General features: G+C 50.0%; 2 protein-coding genes across 2 annotated transcripts in view; both read left to right on the top strand.

Annotated features, from left to right (window-relative positions):
- LOC309525803 (uncharacterized protein) overlaps positions 1–19,917 on the top strand; it is a 66,493-nt gene that overhangs the window by 39,014 nt on the left and 7,562 nt on the right. The gene's annotated exons all lie outside the window — the stretch shown is intronic.
- The window catches only part of LOC309525815 (uncharacterized protein), a 42,252-nt gene continuing 24,829 nt past the window's right edge, over positions 2,495–19,917 (top strand). Inside the window, exon 1 of the mRNA XM_082211410.1 lies at positions 2,495–2,605. The gene's annotated coding sequence lies outside the window, so the exon portion shown is untranslated. The remainder of the gene's footprint in view (positions 2,606–19,917) is intronic.

Genomic DNA, 19,917 nt, shown 5'->3' on the forward strand with positions numbered 1-19,917 from the left:
GACATTTGAATAATATCCATGAACTAGCAGGGAAGCTCCACGACATCCAGCATGAGGGGCTATCCGATGTGGACTTATGGGGATGGTTGCCCAAGCTGGGATGGCTCAGACAACTATTGAAAGTCGTGTTGTTTATCATTTTAACTGTCTTCCTTTGTGTCTCTATCTTGTGTTGCACTATGCATTGTATTACCCCTTGCTGCTCTCTCCTCCGACATTCTGCTCCTGCTAGCTCCTTTCCTCTTCGAGCCTATGCCCGCTCCCGACATGCTCCCACTTTCCCAGACTATGTACAGATGAGGCATTTAGGAGAAGGTGAATACGAGATCACCGAAATTTAGCGCTCAAATGGTGCGGAGAAAGGATTTGCAAGTTCTTACAGAACTTTAATGCAAATCTATCTCCGAATGGGGGACTGATACGGACCTAGGGGGGTACCTATTTCCCCCCTTCTCCTTTGCTGTCCGAGGCGATGACCTCAAGGGTACCACCGCACACCCACCCTCGAACCCCTTCACCGTTGCACAAGCACCACACGTTTCCCAGACCTTTTCCTGAGCGAAATAAGCTCGAATATATATATATTCCCTATCCTTTCCTATGCCTATCTGCGCTCCATACTTAGAATGAGTAGACCGAGTGTTTCCCTTCTCCGCTTATTCCTATGGCCGCGCTTTGGCCAATCACAGCCATGCATTCGTCCTGCAGGAGCTAGCTCAGGGAGCTCTTGCACGCCTCATTTAACCTCCTGACGAGTTGCTGACGGCCCCCCACGGCGAGAACAATAGAACCGAAACTCCCGACCTCGTAAAACTGTCAAACCCTTGTTACAATGTATCCATTTCTACAAGAATGGATACATTCTGCTTCCGCTTTTGATCTAGGCTACGGGACGGACTGAAAGTCATCAGAACCTTTCAAAATTCATATAAAATCAACCACAGCTCCAATTTTCCTGCTCTTGGTGTCATTCGACTCAGTTTCCCCAGGACTCCATGATGTTGGCCGACTCCATAATCCTCGAGACGGCAAGTCACGTACACAGGAACTCCTTAATCCTGTCAGATCGCTCTGCCCAGCCCGTCCCCCGGGCAATACCAGGTGGCAGACAGCGCATATCAGTAACCCATTGTCCCACCGCCACCGGTACTCATGAAATGTATATTTGTGTATGACCCTCGCTCTGCATATTCCCCCTCCCTTTCCTCAAATGTAAATTAGTCTAACCCCACCTTTTCTCTGACATATTCATGACGTGTGTAATGTATTCATGATGTAACCCATGAAACCCAACCTTCCCATAATGTATTCATGACGTTCCGCGCACTGTGTTATGGGACTTTGTGGGAACTTTTAAAAGTTTATGTCGCCCCATTCTCGGGGTTCAATCTCGCCTTGAACCTGTTGCGCAATAAACTTGGATCTTCGCATTTTGCTCCTGCGTCCGGCTGAGCTTCCTTTTCTTCCGCTAGAATCCACGGACTTGGTCCGATTGGCTGGGTGGCAGGGTAGATACGCACCCAGATTTTCCGTAACAGAAGAAATTTCATGCGAAGAGGGGCTCCGAATCTGAAAGTCCCAGTCCCAAATCTTGATCCTGCCACCCTAAGATATTATAAGCAGGCCCCACATTCCTCTTTCCACCTGCAATAGGGAGGTTAGAACAACACTTAATACCCTCCAGGGATCATAAGAGCCACAGTTGCTTTGCATTCACAAACGCTGTGTGAAATATCACTAGTGAACGGAATAATTTAAACAAGGAAACCAACAACAGTATTAAGAGAGAGGAAAAAGTGGATTTGAAATGACCCAACCACAAGATGAGAAGTCTCCCTCCTAAATGAGGGAAGGGGGAGGCATTGGGGGGGGGGGCTTTTGAAGTCTCCCTGCTGGCGAGGGAATTCCAGAGCAAGGGAATCCCTCACTGCCTCATCTCCAGCAGGAAGGGGGGGGGGTTTCCAGACTGGGACCCTTCCCTCTTAGGGGGAGGTGCTGGGGTCTGGGCAGCTGGAGGGAGGGATGGACCTCAGCCTGCAGAAATGCAACTCCCCCCTTCCTCTCCCAGGACTGTTGTGGTGTTGCAGGTGAGTGACAAGGCAAGACTCAAGAACCCCTCTCAATCCAGGGGGTGGTGTTTCAACGGGGGGGGGGGAGAGGGGCTGGTGTTTGGAGCTGGGCTGGGCTGTCAGGGGGCGAAGCTCAGCCATGCAGCCCTTGCTCCGCAGGCAGAAGGACCCCGGCGGAGGGCTTGGCCTGCAGAAGGAGGCCCAGAAGGAGACCCTCCCCCGGCCTCCACTTGCCCAGTTGGGGGGGGCGGGGGCCGGGTCCCCATGGAGCCCCCAGAGCAGGAGGCCAGAGGCAGCGCCGCCCCGTCGCCTTCCCCTCCGGACACAGGGAGGGGCTGCTCTTGGAGACGTAGCTCTAGGGACACGCGCGTCGGGAAAGGAGCCGGAAGTGGCGCTGCCAAACGCGCCGGAAGTGGCCAGACAGGGAAAGGAGGAGGAGGGGCGTCGCTGAAGAGCCCCCCCTCCCCCTGCCGCCCTTTCTATTGCAGGCAAGGAGAGCGGACTAATCCGGAGCCAGGGAGGCGGAGGACCAAGAGGTAAAGAGGGAGAGAAGGGGGGGGATAAGGGGGGAGGAGGACAAAGAGACCCCCCCCCCAAGGAAAGCGCCCTCCCTGGGGTCGCCCGTCGACAGGGGCCCCGATCCAGGCCCCGACCCAGGGGGGGGGAAGGGGGGACCCAAGACCTGCAAGATCTCCTGGGCAGCAGCAGCAGCACCGCCAGACTCCCCTTTCTCTTCCCTGGGGGGCCGAGAGATGCTCAGCTGCCCTGCCCCCCCCGGGAGGCCTTGGCGGGAAGGGGAAGGAGGACCCCGAGCAGGGCTGGGGGTGGGGCTGAGGCCCCCCATTCTCCCTGGGGTCGCCTGGCTGGGGAAAGGGAGAGAGGGAGTCATGGAAGGGTTAAAGGAAGGGGAGGAGCCTCGACGGAGACCCCTCCCCTTCCATCACATCTTCTTCCCCAGTCTCCCTGCTGGCAGTCCCAGATTATCTGCATTCACTAGGACTCATCTCCATACTTTGGATTGTCCTGAATACCACCAATTATAGCCTAGCCCAAACCCAAAAGTCCTGCTAGGATGCATCTTGGCTTCCCTGCAGATGAAACTGAGTGTGTGAGGATTGATAATATTTTGATTTATCCCTTTCAGACCCCTAAGTAGTAGCCGTTGCCAGGACATTCTCCTGTTCGCCTCTGTATAGTGCCATCCTTATTTCAGACATTGTGGTAGATTGCAATCAGGGTGGGTTTGATATAAAGCAAATTGATTTCAATCACAATTTATGGTAAATCACTAGTCAGTATGATTCTGTTTAAATCAAAAATTTCTGATTTGGTTATACTATTAGAAATACATAGACAGATAATTATGAAATCATTCTGAAGTTTAATAAGTTTACTGTCCATATTTGGACAACATTTCTGATGTTATTTATTGGAAGGAGAAAAATAATCATTCCTTAGTAATGTTTTTATAGTTGTTTTGATTTTGTGTGGAGTGCCCTACCTGGGTGGATGGAGCAGCCAAGCAATTTCGTTGTCCCCGAGAGGGGGCAATGACAATAAAGATATTATTATTATTATTATTATTATTATTATTATTATTATTATTATTAACTTAAACAATTTATTTAACTAAAACAATAATATTATAGCATGTTGGTAAAAATATTTTTTTAATAAAAAACAACAACCAAGCAGACTGAGTTTTAGCGCACATGAAAAACTCGGAACTTACGCCTTTCACCACCTCCACTTCCAGTCACCCCTTTGGATTGGCTTCTGCATTCAGGTGCCTATTCTGTACAGTTAAGTGCTAGTGAAGTTGTTGGAATTTTGCATATAAAGCCTCATGCTAGATAATTAAAAATAAATCCTTATTTCCTGATGAATAGCCTTTGGACTATAATGTAATTAAGTATAAAACTATCTTTAGATAGATTTTTTCCTCTAAAAGCATTTTATTTTTTAAAAAATTCTGATTAAAATAAAAAAATCCGTTTTTTATTTTTTTAAAAAAATCATTGATTGCATCCACCCTGATTGCAATCTTTAGCTGCTGATAACATGGCAACGTTTAGCAGGTCATATTGTGAGGTTTAGCTGGTGAGAACACTGCAATGGTTAGCTGACGAGTTATCACGATATGGAAAATCAGTCCTTATACTTCCTAGTCCTTATACACATTGGATCTGCGATATAATGTCAGCTCAAATATTAGGAAACAGTTAGCACATTAACATCAAGCCCAGCTCTAATTATGACCTAAATTTCTGGCCCAGTGTATCATTGAAGATTTTACTAGTTTTATTTTGTTTCCCATTCTAATAGTATCTCATACATTTTGGAAAGTTTTTTTTTAAAAAAATTGTTCAGTAGTACCTAAGAGACCAACTAAGTTTGTACTGGGGATGAGCTTTCGTGTGCATGCACACTTCTTCAGATTGGACAATTTTCTACCTGAAATTTGGGAAACGCTTTCTCTTTCCTCGTAATAATATCTCTTTCAAACTGTGAGCCTCTCCCTTCATCTTGTCCAAAGAAGATGATTTGATGGTATTGAAACCAATCCGCCACCACACCTCCCACCTCATCCTGTTTATTCAGTTTTATTTCTTCTTCCGAAAAGTCCAAAAGATCTCTGTAAGTTGCCCATTGCTTCTTCCCTATTCCTTTTTAAAAAAAGCTGTTGCTTTTGTGGGTGGAAGCCAAAGAGGTGTTTTTCTTTCCAGCAGATTATTATATTTATCACATACTGTAAAAAGGATTTTCTGAATAACCTGATTCATAGAGCTCTTGTGTGTTTTAGTTTTATCCTGCCATAAATAAGCGTGCCAACCAAACATAGTCTTACGACCTTCGTTATAAGAAAAAAAACTGTTCCTTTCCCCTTATGGGGTATCCAAGAGCCTATATGGTCCTTAAGTGGGTTCCATATAGGTAGGAGAAAATAACAGAGGCCAAGCAGAGAATATGGAGAAGCAAAGCGGCTAGTAAGCCTGGTCTTTATTGCAACAGTGTCCCCCCCCTCTCACCACAACCAGGAGGAAGGTGTGCAAGGCCTTATATAGTCTTTTGAAATTGCTCCCCCAAGACCCTCCCCCCCAATATCATACAGAAGGAGACTGTCTATAGCAGGAATACATCACAGGAGGCGGTCTACAGCAGAAAACAGTCCTGTATACCTGAAGGAGCGTCTCCACCTCCATCGTTCAACCTGGACACTGAAATCCAGTGCCGAGGGCCTTCTGGCGGTTCCCTCATTGCAAAAAGTGAGGTTACAGGGAACCAGACAGAAGGCCTTCTGGGTAGTGGCGCTTGCCCTGTGGAATGCCCTCCCATCAGATGTCAAGGAATTAAGCAGCTATCTTATTTTTAAAAGACATCTAAAGGCAGGCCTGTTTAGGGAGTTTTAAATTTTTAATGGTTTGCTCCTTTTTAACACTCGATTGGGAGCCGCCCAGAGTGGTTGGGGAAACTCAGCCAGATGCGCTGGGAATAAATAATAAATTTTATTATTATTATTATTATTATTATTATTATTATTATTATTATTATTATATGTCTGTGCTGCTCCATGTTTAAGTATAGTAAATATTAGGATTTAATTAGAACTTGTGTGTTATAGCGGGGATATGTTATAAGATGGTCTCAGTGTATTTTAGAAAGGGAGTTATGTAAAGGGTTTTATGTGTTTGATCCGTGTTTCTGTGTAAATACTGTGCGTCAGACTGAGAATGTCATCAGGAAGGTCTAGGAAAGGGTCACCTGCTTCTGAGCATCAGAAATGAGCATGGAAAGAGTTAATATCATTAACCTACCGGAATCGGCCCCCTCCCTTTGTAACAAGCAGCTGTAGTTCTTTTGGGATTTAATATCAGCTCATGAAAAGTTGGGCACACGACCCAGAGAGCTGCCTGGCTGCCTCCGTCTGAAGGCGGAGATATGCACCACACGCCATAGGCAAATTCAGCTGGACTTGCCATGGGAACGCAGAAGGGGCAACCAAGAAAGGGGGAGACGGCCAAAGAAACCTGCTCTCCCACCTTAGCAAAGCCCAAGTTCAAACACCAGCCCCTATTTAAAAGAGGCCCCCGTAATTTCGACACTGGACTGCCCTTTACGGTTGCCGTAAGTTACTCTTCCAAGTCCCAAAAGCGCGTAGTAACTCTGGTCTATTTTGCAGGGCTGTTGTAACAGGGACACCCTACGCCACCGCCCAGGGCAGCCCAAAGTGACGTATAACCAGTTGTTGTTGTTGTTGTTGTTTTCCGCGGTGAGACTCCAAGGTCTTCTGTGTCATGTTTCCTGTGCAGTGGATGCTTGGGTTGCGAACGTGATCCATGTGGGAGGCACATTCCCAACCCACAGTGCCGTGTCTGTGCATGTGCGGGTTGCAATTCGGTGCTTCTGCACATGCGCAAAGCATGATTTAGTGGTTCTGCACATGTGCAAGGGCTGAAACCCGGAAGTAACCTTTTCTGGTACTTCCAGATTCCATGCGGTGCCCAACCCGAAAACGCAACTTGAAGCGTCTGTAACCCGAGGTATGACTGTCTTTTGGAAGGCAGCGGGAAGGCTGTTCTCAGGGCCTGCTCCACCGTGAGGGAGACTGAGGCAGCCCCCTCAGGCAGCAGATGCAGGGAGGGGCAAGGAGGGGACGGAGCGGAGTCCCATTTGGCCAGCCCTGATTTAACCCTCTATCCCAGGCATAGGCACCCTAAGGCCCATGGGCCGGAAGTTTGGAAAAACTTTAAAAGAACTCACATTAGGTAGTCAAAAAATAGTAATTTAAACAAAATGCTTCTAAAAATAAGATTATTACTTAACATTTAGCTTCTGTTACACATTATATCCACATAAGTCAATATATAAGTATATAAAGTACAAAGAGATGATGTTCCAGATGTTCCCTTTGGGAAATTTGGTTTTGGCAACCGCAAAACAACATTCTTCAAATCAACACTTGCAATAGGAAAGACAAACATACAAGATCCTGGTTTTTTCCTGAGATATGACACTTGTTTAGAGATTATTGTACACTAAGCAGGGTACGTTTATACGTATCAATGCATCCCATGTCTTAGTGTATCAAAGTGCCCCCCAATGGACATTTTCAAAAAACTAACAATTGTTAATAGAACCACTGCACTTATTTGAAAATCACGTGCAATCCTGATTACTGAGTGGAATATCTTACCTTTGGTATTTTTAAATCTTAACTAAATGACGTAAAAAAGTGTTGGAACACTTTTACGTTTCACATAATTTTTAGTTGGTCGTGCTAAAAACACACCTACTCTCTTCAAACGCCAACGGCTAACTAGCGGCCAGCGCAGTCACAACTGTTCTACTCACACATGTATAGGCACATTTGGGTGATGTCGCAACACAAATACCATTTCTCGATATTGAAATATTATTGGTCAATGTCCCCCTTGCGTCAATGTGCCCCACCTCCCCCATTCAGCATTTTCAGAGGAGGGGGAAGAAGGGGAAAGTGTGTCCCCCCAGATAAGTCTCCCATCCTCCCTGGCCATGGGCCATCCTTGCTTGGGCAGGTGGTACTTTGAGTCCAACCACATCTGGAGGGCCAGAGATGCCTAAACTCAGCATAGACGGTTCCTCTAGGGCTCAGTGTTATGTGGGAGTTGGTGGAACTGGATCTTAAGGGTTCTTGAGACATTTCCAAGGGATTGTGATTGGTATCCAGACCCTAACAGTATAAAGCCAAGGTGTCCCCACTGAGCAGTTTATCAACCCTGCTGGCCGCTGGGGAAGACCTTCTGAAGGAAATGCTTTGTCTCCGAAGTTGCTTCCTTCCTTTCTCCACTGCTGCTGCCCACACTGAAGGAATGTCTGGATGAAATCCCAGGGATGTCTGGCTCCTATGTCTAGTTGATACAGTGGTGTCTCGCAAGACGAAATTAATTCGTTCCGCAAGTTTTTTCTTCTTGCGAGTTTTTCGTCTTGCGAAGCACGGTTTCCCATAGGAATGCATTGAAAATCAAACAATGCTGTCAGGGCTGCCTCAGGTCTCAGCTCACAAAAGACCAACGCCAAGCTCTTCTTATATACAAAGATGTTTATTGCAGTTCATTATAGGTTCCACAACCGAGGCGCGCAGCCCCGCGTCTCTTAGCCTAGACATTTGAAGTCCCCTCTGAATCGGTCCCGCCTCTACACCAGTTTAAGAGGCTTGTGCTAGACCACCTCTTCCTGTCCTTTCTTTTCCGCAGGGTCTTTCTGCCCCCCTGGGTTCCTTCCCTCCTGCTCTCCCCTGACGCGGATCCCTCAGATGCCTGCTCCCCCCTCCTTCGTGCTTTGGGGCCAGGCTCCTCCTCCGGGCTCTCTGCATTTCCGCGCGCCTCCACATTTGAACTTGGCGCGCGTTCGCTACCCCTGACCTTCCTTTTGACAGCTACACTACTCCCTGTACTACTCTCCGCCCCTTCCGGCTCTGCTCCGTGTGTTACACTGGGAACTCCACCCTTCTCACTCCGTTCCTCCTGGGAAGCCGACCCCGATCTCCCACTCCCACTCGGGGTTTCCCTGCTGCTTCCCTGCTCCTGGCAAGTCCCCCCTGTGACCCCCCTTGGCTTGACCAGGGGCGCCCCCTTCTGGGAATCCTCCGATTCACTTGAGAGACTCATGGAAGACCTCAAGTCATTGTCATCCTCTTCCTCACTGTCCTGGTTTTCTTCCCCATCGCTCTCCGTCTCCCCCCTCACCTGTGCCTCTGTCCCTGAACCCCTGACATCTATCCCCCCCTCGAAGCCCCCCCTTCCCCCCTCCTGCTGCTCAGGCGCAGGTTCTGGGAGCTCCATCGTTGCGGAGGTCGCTGCCGGACACAGGTCGTCGACGTCGATCTCCTCTGCTTCCAGTTCAGTGTATGTGTGCTCGAACCCATGGTCCTCTCCCAACATGTTCACGTCCCCCTCTCCCCCTGTTGCCTGGGTGGGGTCTGTTTGCCAAGGCCCCATCCGCCACCTCGTGCGCCAGTCCTCTTCTGGTTGGTCGTCCCACCAGTAAGAAAGGTCGGTGTCCACCCCCGAACACGATCCCCTTGGAGGGCTCGACTCTGGCGTCGTCCCCTCTGCGGAGGAGAACCCTCGGAAGGTGCTGGCGGAAAGTGTGGGCGTAAAAAGCCAATCGTCGAAAAACTGTGCTGGCATGGGCCTGTGTGGGAAAAGGGCATGGAACTCGTCCTTGAGGAGGGGCTCGTCCAAAGCGTAGTCCGGCACCCAACTGTTGGCACTGGCTGGGGCACCTTCTCTGGCGAGAAAATATTCTACTCCCTCTTCCCCCCATCTCGAGTCCAGAATCTCTGTGACCTCGTTGATTGGTTCGGCCCTAGGTGACCTCCCCCTCTTGGGCGACTCTCTGCTTGCTTCTGGTGCCGTCCCTGACTCCTGAAATCTGTGTGGGGCCTTGTAGGGGGTGAGCACCAACCTATGAAAGACCGGGTGCATTCTGGAACCCTCGGGGAGGGCCAGTCGAAACGCTACGGGATTGATCCTGGCCTCAACTTGGTACGGCCCTAGTTGCCTGTGTCCTAGCTTCTTTTTAGCTAACGACTTGGCCGGCACCGCTTGGGCCGCTAACCATACCCAGTCTCCCACCTGGATGTCTTTCCCCTCCCTCCTGTGTTTGTCCGCCTGCACCTTATAGGCTTGTTTAGCTAGCTCTAAATGTCTCCGTAGCTCGTCGTGCACCTCTTGCAATTCCGCTGCGAAATGGTCGGCCCTGTGCGGTGCCCCCTCCCCCGTCGTTACGAGCCCCGGGAAGGTTCTGGGATGCCGTCCATTGTTAGCGAAGAACGGCGTCACCCCCGTCGACGCGTGCTTCATGTTGTTGTAGGCAAACTCAGCCATTGGCAGGTAATCCACCCAAGCTGCGGGTCGCTGATTGGCGTAACATCTCAGGTACTGCTGCATGATCGCGTTGACCCTCTCTGCTTGGCGGTTGGTCTGCGGATGTCTCGCCGACGACAGGTTGAGTTTGACGTGCAGGATCCCTAGGAGCTTCCGCCAGAAACTAGAAACAAACTGGCGCCCCCTGTCGGACAGAATGGACCGTGGCAACCCATGCACCTTGAACACGTGGTCGACGAAGAGTTTGGCGGTCTGTTCCGCTGTCGCCACCCTCGCGCAAGGAATGAAATGCGCCATTTTGGTGAACAGGTCCACAACCACAAGCACCGCCGTCTTGCCTCGTGAACTGGGCAGATCAGTGACAAAGTCCAGCGCCACCCTCTCCCACGGTTGCAGTGGCGTCTCCAACGGTTCCAGCAGTCCCGCTGGCTTCTGGTGCACTGGCTTGGACCTTTGGCAAGTGTCACACCTGGCGACGTAATCCGCGACCTCCCCTCGCATCTGGGGCCACCAAAAGTCTCTAGCCACTAATTCCGTCGTCTTTTCCTTGCCGAAGTGGCCAGCGCTGGGTGCGTCGTGCAACTGCTGCAGAACTTTTGCACGGAGATCGTCTCCCGGAACGTAGAGAGCACCTTTGCGGGTCAGCAGGCCTTCGCGTATCTGGAACTCGTCATCCTTCGCTGTGCCTTTCCGCACCTCTTCCATCTTGGACTGTGCGAACGGATCCGTCTGCAACGCGCAACGCACCGCCTCCAGGTCCACGGCGGCTGAAGCGCATGCCCACGCCTGCGGTGCAAAAATGTGCTTGGCTGCCACCGGTGCCGCGTCCTTGAGATACTGCGGTTTCCTGGAGAGCGCATCTGCTATGACGTTGTCGCCTGGGATGTACTCTATCCTGAAATCGAAATCCGCAAAGAACTCTGCCCAGCGTATGTGCCTCTGGCTCTGTAGCTTCGCCGTGCGCCAGTACTCTAGGTTCTTGTGGTCCGTGCGGACTTGCACGGTGTGCTTGGCTCCGATGAGGAAGTGCCTCCACGCCTTGAAAGCTGCGTGGATGGCCAACAACTCCCTGTCCCAGATGGTATAATTCTGTTCCGACTTGCTGAGCTTCCGGGAGTAGAAAGCGCAGGGCCTCCAGTTCCCTTGCGGGTCTTCCTGTAAGAGGACGGCCCCCACCGCTCAGTCAGATGCATCAGTCTCAACCCTCATGGGCCTGCCGGGATTCACGTGTAGCAGCTGTTCTTCGGACGCGAAGAGACTCTTAAGTCTCCTGAAGGACTGCTCCGCCTGGTCCGTCCAGGTGAACAACTTCTTGGAGCTGAGAGTGTCCGTGATAGCTGCCGTCTCCCTGGCGAAACCCCTGATGAACTTGCGGTAAAAGTTGGCGAAGCCGACGAACCTCTGGACCTCTTTCCGATTTCGCGGGCTTTTCCAGTCCAACACCGCCCGGACCTTGGCGCTGTCCATGGCTAGTCCCCTGTCGGACAGCCTATAGCCCAGAAAATCCACCTCCGTCACGTCGAACTGGCACTTCTCCAGCTTGGCGTAGAGCCTGTGCTCCCGTAGCCTCTGCAGGACCTCCTTCACGTCGCTCTCGTGAGCCTCCGGCGATTCCGGGGATATCAGAATGTCGTCGAGGAAACATACGCACTTCTTGTAGAGGAGTCCCGCTAGCACGTGGTGCATAAAAGCTTGGAAATAGTGGGAGCCATTTTGGAGACCAAACGGCATAACTCTGTATTCGTAGGTGCCCAGCGGCGTGAACATGGCCGTCTACCACTCATCACCCTCTCGCACGCGTATGAGATTGTAAGCTCCGCGGAGATCCAACTTGGTGAAGATCTTCCCTCTCCGCACCGTCGTGAGCAGGTCGTCAATCTTGGGCATGGGAAAGGCCGCGGGCTTTGTCTTCGAGTTTATGAATCTGAAGTCTACGATCAGTCTTTTTTGGGGCGTGTCCTTCTTCTTCACAAAAAACACAGGACTGCCCCCTACAGCCTTTGATTCTCGGATGAATCCCCGCTGCAGGTTGTGATCTATGAACTCTCTGAGCTCCTGCAGCTCCTCCTCGGACATGGAATACAGCTTCACAGGCGGCAGCGTTGTCCCTGGCAAGAGGTCAATAGCGCAATCGTAGGGCCGGTGAGGTGGCAACTGGTCTGCCTCCTTTTCGCAGAAAACCTCCAAAAACCCCTTGTACTTGAGGGGTACTGCTTGCGCCATGCTGAGACGTAGCTGCTGCCCCTCCTCCTGGCCTTCCTCCTCCTGAGCGATCTGGATGCAATGCTGCGCGCAATAGGACGAGCTGAAGGTGAGCTGCCGCTGGTACCACGCCATGGTTGGGCTGTGCCTTTCCAGCCAACTCATGCCTAACACTATAGGCGTGTCTGACAGGCGGGTGACGTTGAAACTGATGACTTCTCGGTGATTGCCAATCTGCATTACCATGGGTGGCGTCTGTTGTACCACCTGCCCACCCAGCAGCTTCCTGCCATCCACTGTGACGACGTCCAATGGCAGCGTGGCTGGTAGGAGCTCTATGCGATGCTGCTTGACGAAATGCACCCCCACGAAGTCTGTGTTGCTTCCACTGTCAATTGTAATGGGAACTTCCAGGGTGCGTCCATCAGGCAGCTGGAGAATTGCAGTGAGTTGCACCACTGGCTTGGGTGGCAGGGGGTCTGTATGCTGCAAAAGCGCTGGGGACTGCCTTACTGATTCGCCTGGCTGTGCCCCAGCATTTCTGCTTCCAGCCAGGCGTTCCCGTTTCCCTGAAAGTGCTCTTCATGTTGTGCTGCTGCAGTTACTGTTGCTAAGGCTGCAGTGTGCTTGTGGAGCCTCTGGGGACACTCTTTGGCCATGTGCATCGCACTGTCACAGATGTAACACTTCCTGTTCCCTCTAGGAGGCTTCGCCTTGATTGCTCCGGACGCTGGGGCTCTGGCAGCTGACTGAGCCTTTGCACCACCCAGTTCCATTGGCTCCTCCCCTGCCTGCAACTGAGGAGAGGGACGCGTGCGTTCTAGATCCCTGGGAATGAAAGGAGGCACTCTAGACAGTGTGCGAAGCTGGCTACCCTCCTCATTGTGCCAAGGGCGCTCTTCGTGGCGTACTCCAATGGCGAGCGCCCGCTGCACCACTTCTGCTAGGGTTTGAGGTCTGTCCCCCCTTGCCAGCTCATCTTTTACAGGGCCAGAGAGCCCCTCCCAAAACAAGTCTCTTACTGCCAGGGAGTCTTTCTGCCATCTCAGTACATTCAGCAAGGCGAAAAAGCGAGCATGGTACTGACGTACTGAAGCCTTGCCTTGCCTTAAACCATGCATCTGTTGGCGTGCTACATCCACATCCACGCTAGACTGGAAGCAAGCGTCCATGCATTTGATAAATTCATCAGAGTCCCTTCGAGCAGGGCAATCCTCGCGCCACAGATTGCACAGCCAAGCCCTCGCTTCCCCATGCAAGTGGGACACAATGAAACCCACTTTCTCCTCCTCATTTTTAAAGTCGTCGCGAAGCAAATGCAACGCATATTCGACATCTGCTCGAAAACTGGGGTACTGCTTCAGGTTCCCATCGAAGTGGGCTACCAAGTTGCCTCCCCTTCTGCCCAGTGCTACTCCAGCAGCTTTGGCCCCCGGGAACCCCACTTGGCATGCATGATCCCACCTGGCTTGCAGATCTTGGCACCGCTTTTCCGCCTCTTCCCCCTTCTTCTGGGAGACCACTACCTCAGTGGTAAGCTGGGAGGCTGCGTTGCGTAGCTCAGCTATCTGCTGCTCCATATTCATGGCTGCCAAACTTCGTGAGCTTTGCAAAAAAAAATTTTGCATACTTGTGGGAGGGGACTTACTGTCAGGGCTGCCTCAGGTCTCAGCTCACAAAAGACCAACGCCAAGCTCTTCTTATATACAAAGATGTTTATTGCAGTTCATTATAGGTTTCACAACCGAGGCACGCAGCCCCGCGTCTCTTAGCCTAGATATTTGAAGTCCCCTCTGAATCGGTCCCGCCTCTACACCAGTTTAAGAGGCTTGTGCTAGACCACCTCTTCCTGTCCTTTCTTTTCCGCAGGGTCTTTCTGCCCCCCTGGGTTCCTTCCCTCCTGCTCTCCCCTGACGCGGATCCCTCAGATGCCTGCTCCCCCCTCCTTCGTGCTTTGGGGCCAGGCTCCTCCTCCGGGCTCTCTGCATTTCCGCGCGCCTCCACATTTGAACTTGGCGCGCGTTCGCTACCCCTGACCTTCCTTTTGACAGCTACACTACTCCCTGTACTACTCTCCGCCCCTTCCGGCTCTGCTCCGTGTGTTACACTGGGAACTCCACCCTTCTCACTCCGTTCCTCCTGGGAAGCCGACCCCGATCTCCCACTCCCACTCGGGGTTTCCCTGCTGCTTCCCTGCTCCTGGCAAGTCCCCCCTGTGACCCCCCTTGGCTTGACCAGGGGCGCCCCCTTCTGGGAATCTTCCGATTCACTTGAGAGACTCATGGAAGACCTCAAGTCATTGTCATCCTCTTCCTCACTGTCCTGGGTTTCTTCCCCATCGCTCTCCGTCTCCCCCCTCACCTGTGCCTCTGTCCCTGAACCCCTGACAAATGCGTTCCTATGGAGACCGTCCGGGGACAGAGGGGAAGCGCCGCGCACCTTCCCCTCTGTCCCCGGACCTGTTTAAAGCAAGGGGCAGCAGGGAGAATCGCTTCTCCCCGTTGCCGCCCCTTGGTTCAAAAGGGGTCCGGGGAGAGAGGGGAAGGCAACGGAGATTGCGGGGCTGGCAACGGGGAGAAGCGATCTTCTCCCCGCCGCCCCTTGTTTCAAAAGAGGTCCGGGGACAGCGGGGAAGACGCGCTGCACTTCCCCGCTATCCCCGGAGCTTGCGGGGCAAGCTTCATTTTGCGAAGCAAGCCCATAGGGAAATGCGTCTTGCGAAGCGGCTAAGAAATGAAAAACTCCTTCGTCTAGCGAGTTTTTCATCTTCCGAGGCATTCGTCTTGCGGGGTACCACTGTATTCTAGAAAAAAGTGTAGCTAAGATTCTGAGTTACAGTCGTGGCTGAGAAATACAGCCAGGGAATATGAAACTGATTTGAAGATTGATTTCTTCTTTACACATTCTTGTTGTTATTATTGTTATTGTTGTTGTTATTATTATTATTATTACTATTATATTACATTCAGGTGGACACACCACTGGTTTCATCTTCTTTCTATTCTTTTCCACACTCAGTGTTATTCACCTTTAATACTCACCTTTTTCAGTGTAACACATATTTTTATCTTGTGATCTTCAAATGAAAAGAGGTATAACAATTTAATAAATAAATCCCAGTTGGAGCAGAGCTAGAATATCCAGAAGCCCTTGGCCACCCAGGGAAAAGGAGGAATAACAGTGAGAGAGGCCTGGACAGGGAATCTCCGCTAAGATAAGCCAGTGTCAGGAGGCAGGTGCTGTTAGTATCTTTGCTCACAGTCAGAGGTACCTGGCCTCCCCCGAGGCAATTGAGCGAGATACTGTGTTTACCTTCCGTTGCGCCAGCAGGCTAGGTAAACAAACCCAGCGATTCTTCTCATTAGTCGTGAGAAAGAACACACCCTCTGCTTCTCTGATCTTCTCTCTCTCTCCCTGCATTCCCCCAGGGAGGGGAAATGAGACAGACAGGAGTCCTTTTTACATGTTTTATTCCTGTCACTCAGCAGTACATAGAAATGCAACTGCTCCCTTCAGTCTCCATCAGAAGAGACACAACTCCTCCCCTGTACTTCCAGTACAGGTCATATGACACTCTGAGCTAACATCTGGTGCTCAGTACAGAGAATAGACTCCTCCTTTTCTCCAACAGCACATCTGCAAACCACAACATCCTGTTTTGCATTCCAGCCATCTGGAGCTGGCTTTTGCCTTGGTGCTTTTTCCCAACATCCTCCCCCAAAAGCATCAATTGGCAAAACATGATCCAGAGAAGAGAACAAACAGTTGTTATACATATAACAGTCCCCTGTTGTTTCAGTTCCACCCTTGGAACTCCCCACCATTAGTTCCACCAGTGTACCTCTCTGGTTGTCTGGCTTCCAAGGAATGAGTGCTTCTGCATTACCTTGGCTAGCTACTCTCTGTTGTGTCTTTGTCTCTGACTTAGACACTGCTTCAATCTGTTTGGAGTTGTTAACAATAGCAACACATGCAACAGCTAAGTTAGCAAACTCTTTTGAGTACCTCTTTGGTGGTACACCCTTTGTGACTCTCTCAGACCTGCATATGAGGTTCTGATCCTCTGTGCTCACTGGTTCATCCTCTGGACTTTGTTGAGAACCAGTAGCAATGGCTAACAGTGGTTCTTCCTTCACCTGTGAAGGTCTATCCATTGTGTGAGATTTTCTCTCGATGACTGTTACAACTGAACTCTCTGAGCTATCAGTGTCATCTTCAGAACCACTGTAATCTGTGACATCAGAAAAATCACCATCATCATCAACTGAATTGTCACCTGTGGGAAATGTTTGTTCTACAACCCGCTCTTGCTCTGGAGCACTCTCTAGAAACTTTGTGAGAATCACCTGACCAGATTCAGACAAAATTACTCTGTAGAGACCCTTTTCATATCCCACAAAAATGCCTCTGGCATTCTTTACTCCACCTGGAGCTTCTGTTCTCACATGAGACCCGAAAACCTTGAAATAGGCAACAGAAGGTTTTCTGTGGAACAGCTTCTCAAAAGGAGAACACCCCAACTCTGTTGAGACCTTTCTCACCCACACGTGAACATAGGACGCTAGCGATTCGGCCCAATATTCATGTGGCAAATGTGAACTCAGCAATTGCGCATGCATCCCCTTTTGCAATTCTTTGTTCACTCTAACACAGACCCCCCTGTTCCACGCTTCGGTTGAAACAGCAACTTTGTGGTCTATTCCTCTTCCATCCAGGAACTTCTGAAACTTCTGTAACAGAAAAATTTGCTTCTCATCTATGAAAAGACAATCAATGTTAGCATCATGCATATTTTTAACCTTGTCACAAAACTCCTGAAACTTTTCTAAAGTTTCTTGCGGTTTCTCCATCAAATAAACCCAAGAATAATTAGTGAAACAATCCACACACAAAAGGTAATATTTTGCACTGCCCCTAGATGGTTCTAGAGGACCAATCACATCAGCATACACCCGCTGAAATGCTCTGTCGACCTTCTTCGTCACCTTCCTGGTGCCTTTGGCCACACCTGCAAGAGAGATTTCGTTAGAATCAGAAGAATTACATTTCATGTAATCACTTTGATCAAAAGTCAATAAATAAAGTCCATCTTTCTCTCTGGCAGTAAGAAACAGTTCTCCATCTTTGTAGATCTTGCAGCTTTTAGCATCATAGGACAGTTTCAGTCCTTTCTTTGCAATCTGCGACACACTCAGCAGATTAAATCTCAGTTCTGGAACCAGATAAACATTGCTTATAGTCAAGTTCAGACTCTCAAGATACACAGTCCCAATTCCAGTCGCTTCCAACTCTTAACCGTTGGCCTGTTTCACAGTGCCCTCGTACCTACGGGACCGCCTCTCCTGGTATGTCCCACAGAGAAATTTACGATCTGCAAATAAAAACACCCTAAAGATCCCAGGCCTCAGAGAGGTTAGGCTGGCCTCAACTAGAGCCAGGGCCTTCTCGGCCGCGGCTCCAATCTGGTGGAACGCTCTGTCACAAGAGACTAGGGCCCTGCAGGACCTGACATCCTTCCGCAGGGCCTGCAAGACAGAGCTGTTCCACCAGGCCTTTTGTCAGGGCGCAGCCTGACCCCCTCCTCTGGCAATCTGCACAAAATTTTGCTTGATGGTTGCCATTAATTTGATTTTAATTTGATTTAATAATAATAATAATAATAATAATAATAATTTATTATTTATACCCCGCCCATCTGGCTGGGCCTCCCCAGCCACTCTGGGCGGCTTCCATAAAAACCAAAAATACAATAAAATATCACACGTTAAAAACTTCCCTGAACAGGGCTGCCTTAAGATGTCTCCTGAATGTCAGGTAGTTGTTTATCGCCTTGACATCTGCTGGAAGGGTGTTCCACAGGGCGGGCGCCACTACCGAGAAGGCCCTCTGCCTGGTTCCCTGTAGCTTTGCTTCTCGCAATGAGGGAACCGCCAGATGGGCGGGGTATAAATAATTAATTTTATTTTAAATTATAAATTTAATTAATTTTATAATGAATGTTTTAGAATGTTGAACTATTTTGATTGTTGTTAGCCGCCCTGAGCCCAGCTTCGGCTGGGGAGGGCGGGATATAAATAAAATTTATTATTATTATTATTATTATTATTATTAGTGAAGCTTTGCTTCTTCAACGTCGAAAACAGTTGTTTGTGTGGGCATAAATGTTTTGTACATCCAGTGTCGATTATGAAGGCGTTCCCAACATCTGGCGTGGTTCCTTTCGCCATCATAGCCTTTGCAGGTTTCACCTGGCACTTGGTACGGCTTTTGCTTGACGCCTCAGGCTTCGTAGAGCTGCTCTTCGCTCCTCTTGACTGGCGCGGCTTTCTACAGTTTCGCTGTAGATGCCCAGTCTGTCCACAATTGTAGCATCGGACAGCACTCAATGCTACACCATGCTCTCCAGTAGATTCAGCAGTGGGGAGATTAGAACTCTGTTCTGCCCTCCCCCTGTCCTTCACTTCCAGTGCAGCAAGTCTGTCGTGTTCGTTCAGGACCACAGCACACACTCTCTCCGCGGTTAGGTGCGCGGGCGGTAGGGAACCAAGCTGACTGGCAACAACCTTGTAGGTGCGATTAAGGCTGTTTATCATCATGAAGCAAAACACTTCCTCCTGAAGACAGAAATTGCGTTCCACCATCTGTTGACGCAGAAACTTCATCTCTGTCAGGTGCGCTTGAACATCTCCACCAGGCACAAGTCTCAGATTGGTCAACTTCTCAAAATACAGCAACGCTGAAGAACCAGCATCTCTCTGATGCGTTGTACGCAGCGTGTCCCAAACCTCTTTCGCATTTTCTAAATGCTGGATATGCACAAGCTGCTGATCTGAGACACACAGAATTATAGCAGTCCTGGCCCTCACGTTCTGTGATTCCCAACCTCTGGTTGGTGCTGCAGGGATGGGGTTTTCAATTACATCAAAAAGCCTCTGATTCTGCAGCAGGGCCTTCATCTTAACAGACCAAGATGAATAATTGTCATTGGTTAAGGGAGGTGGGTAAGGCAGAGCTCCCTTATTGGCATCCATCTTGAAGCCAAGCCTCTGGCTCACACTCTCAAGCAAGCTGTAAAATCCAACAGTTGTTTTTTTCTTTCTGGCAGGCAAACTGCAAGTTGTTTACGCTCTTTGGCACCTGGCAGCTAAACTCTGGCTGCTATGGAAAGTCCCTCTAAGATCTCGTAAACTTGTAGTCAAAACACTCCGTGGCTTTGTTTCACTTTTGCCCAGCCTCACAATCCAGCCCCTTTTGCCAGTAACTTTCCACGACCGTTAACTAGCAAGAGTGCATTCAGGACTTCTTATCTTAACCACAGGAATTTGTGGAATGCAGGCTTCAGCCTCTGAGCTGCAGGCCTTTCCTTCCGGAGCTTTTGTTTTTCCAGAACGCAGCTCCCGTGAACCAGGGAATTTATCAACCTGCGTTCACACTTTTAGCCCGAAATGCAGCATACCTTGAGCTCCGTTGCTTTGGAAAACACCTTCCTCTTTCCACCAGCCGTCTGTTGAGCCTCTGGCTTTTCTCAGACGCTTGCCTTCTCCCTTGGAGCAGAGGAGGACAATCCACCAGCCTCTCATGCAGATGTCCGATGAATCGCAACCATCCGAAGGCTGCCATATGTTAGTATCTTCGCTCACAGTCAGAGGTACCTGGCCTCCCCCGAGGCAATTGAGCGAGATACTGTGTTTACCTTCCGTCTGCAACCGCCGGCAGGCTAGGTAAACAAACCCGGCGATTCTTCTCATTAGTCGTGAGAAAGAACACACCCTCTGCTT

Source organism: Podarcis vaucheri (genome assembly GCF_965113315.1).
Source record: "Podarcis vaucheri genome assembly, chromosome: 2".
Classification (NCBI taxonomy): domain Eukaryota; kingdom Metazoa; phylum Chordata; class Lepidosauria; order Squamata; family Lacertidae; genus Podarcis; species Podarcis vaucheri.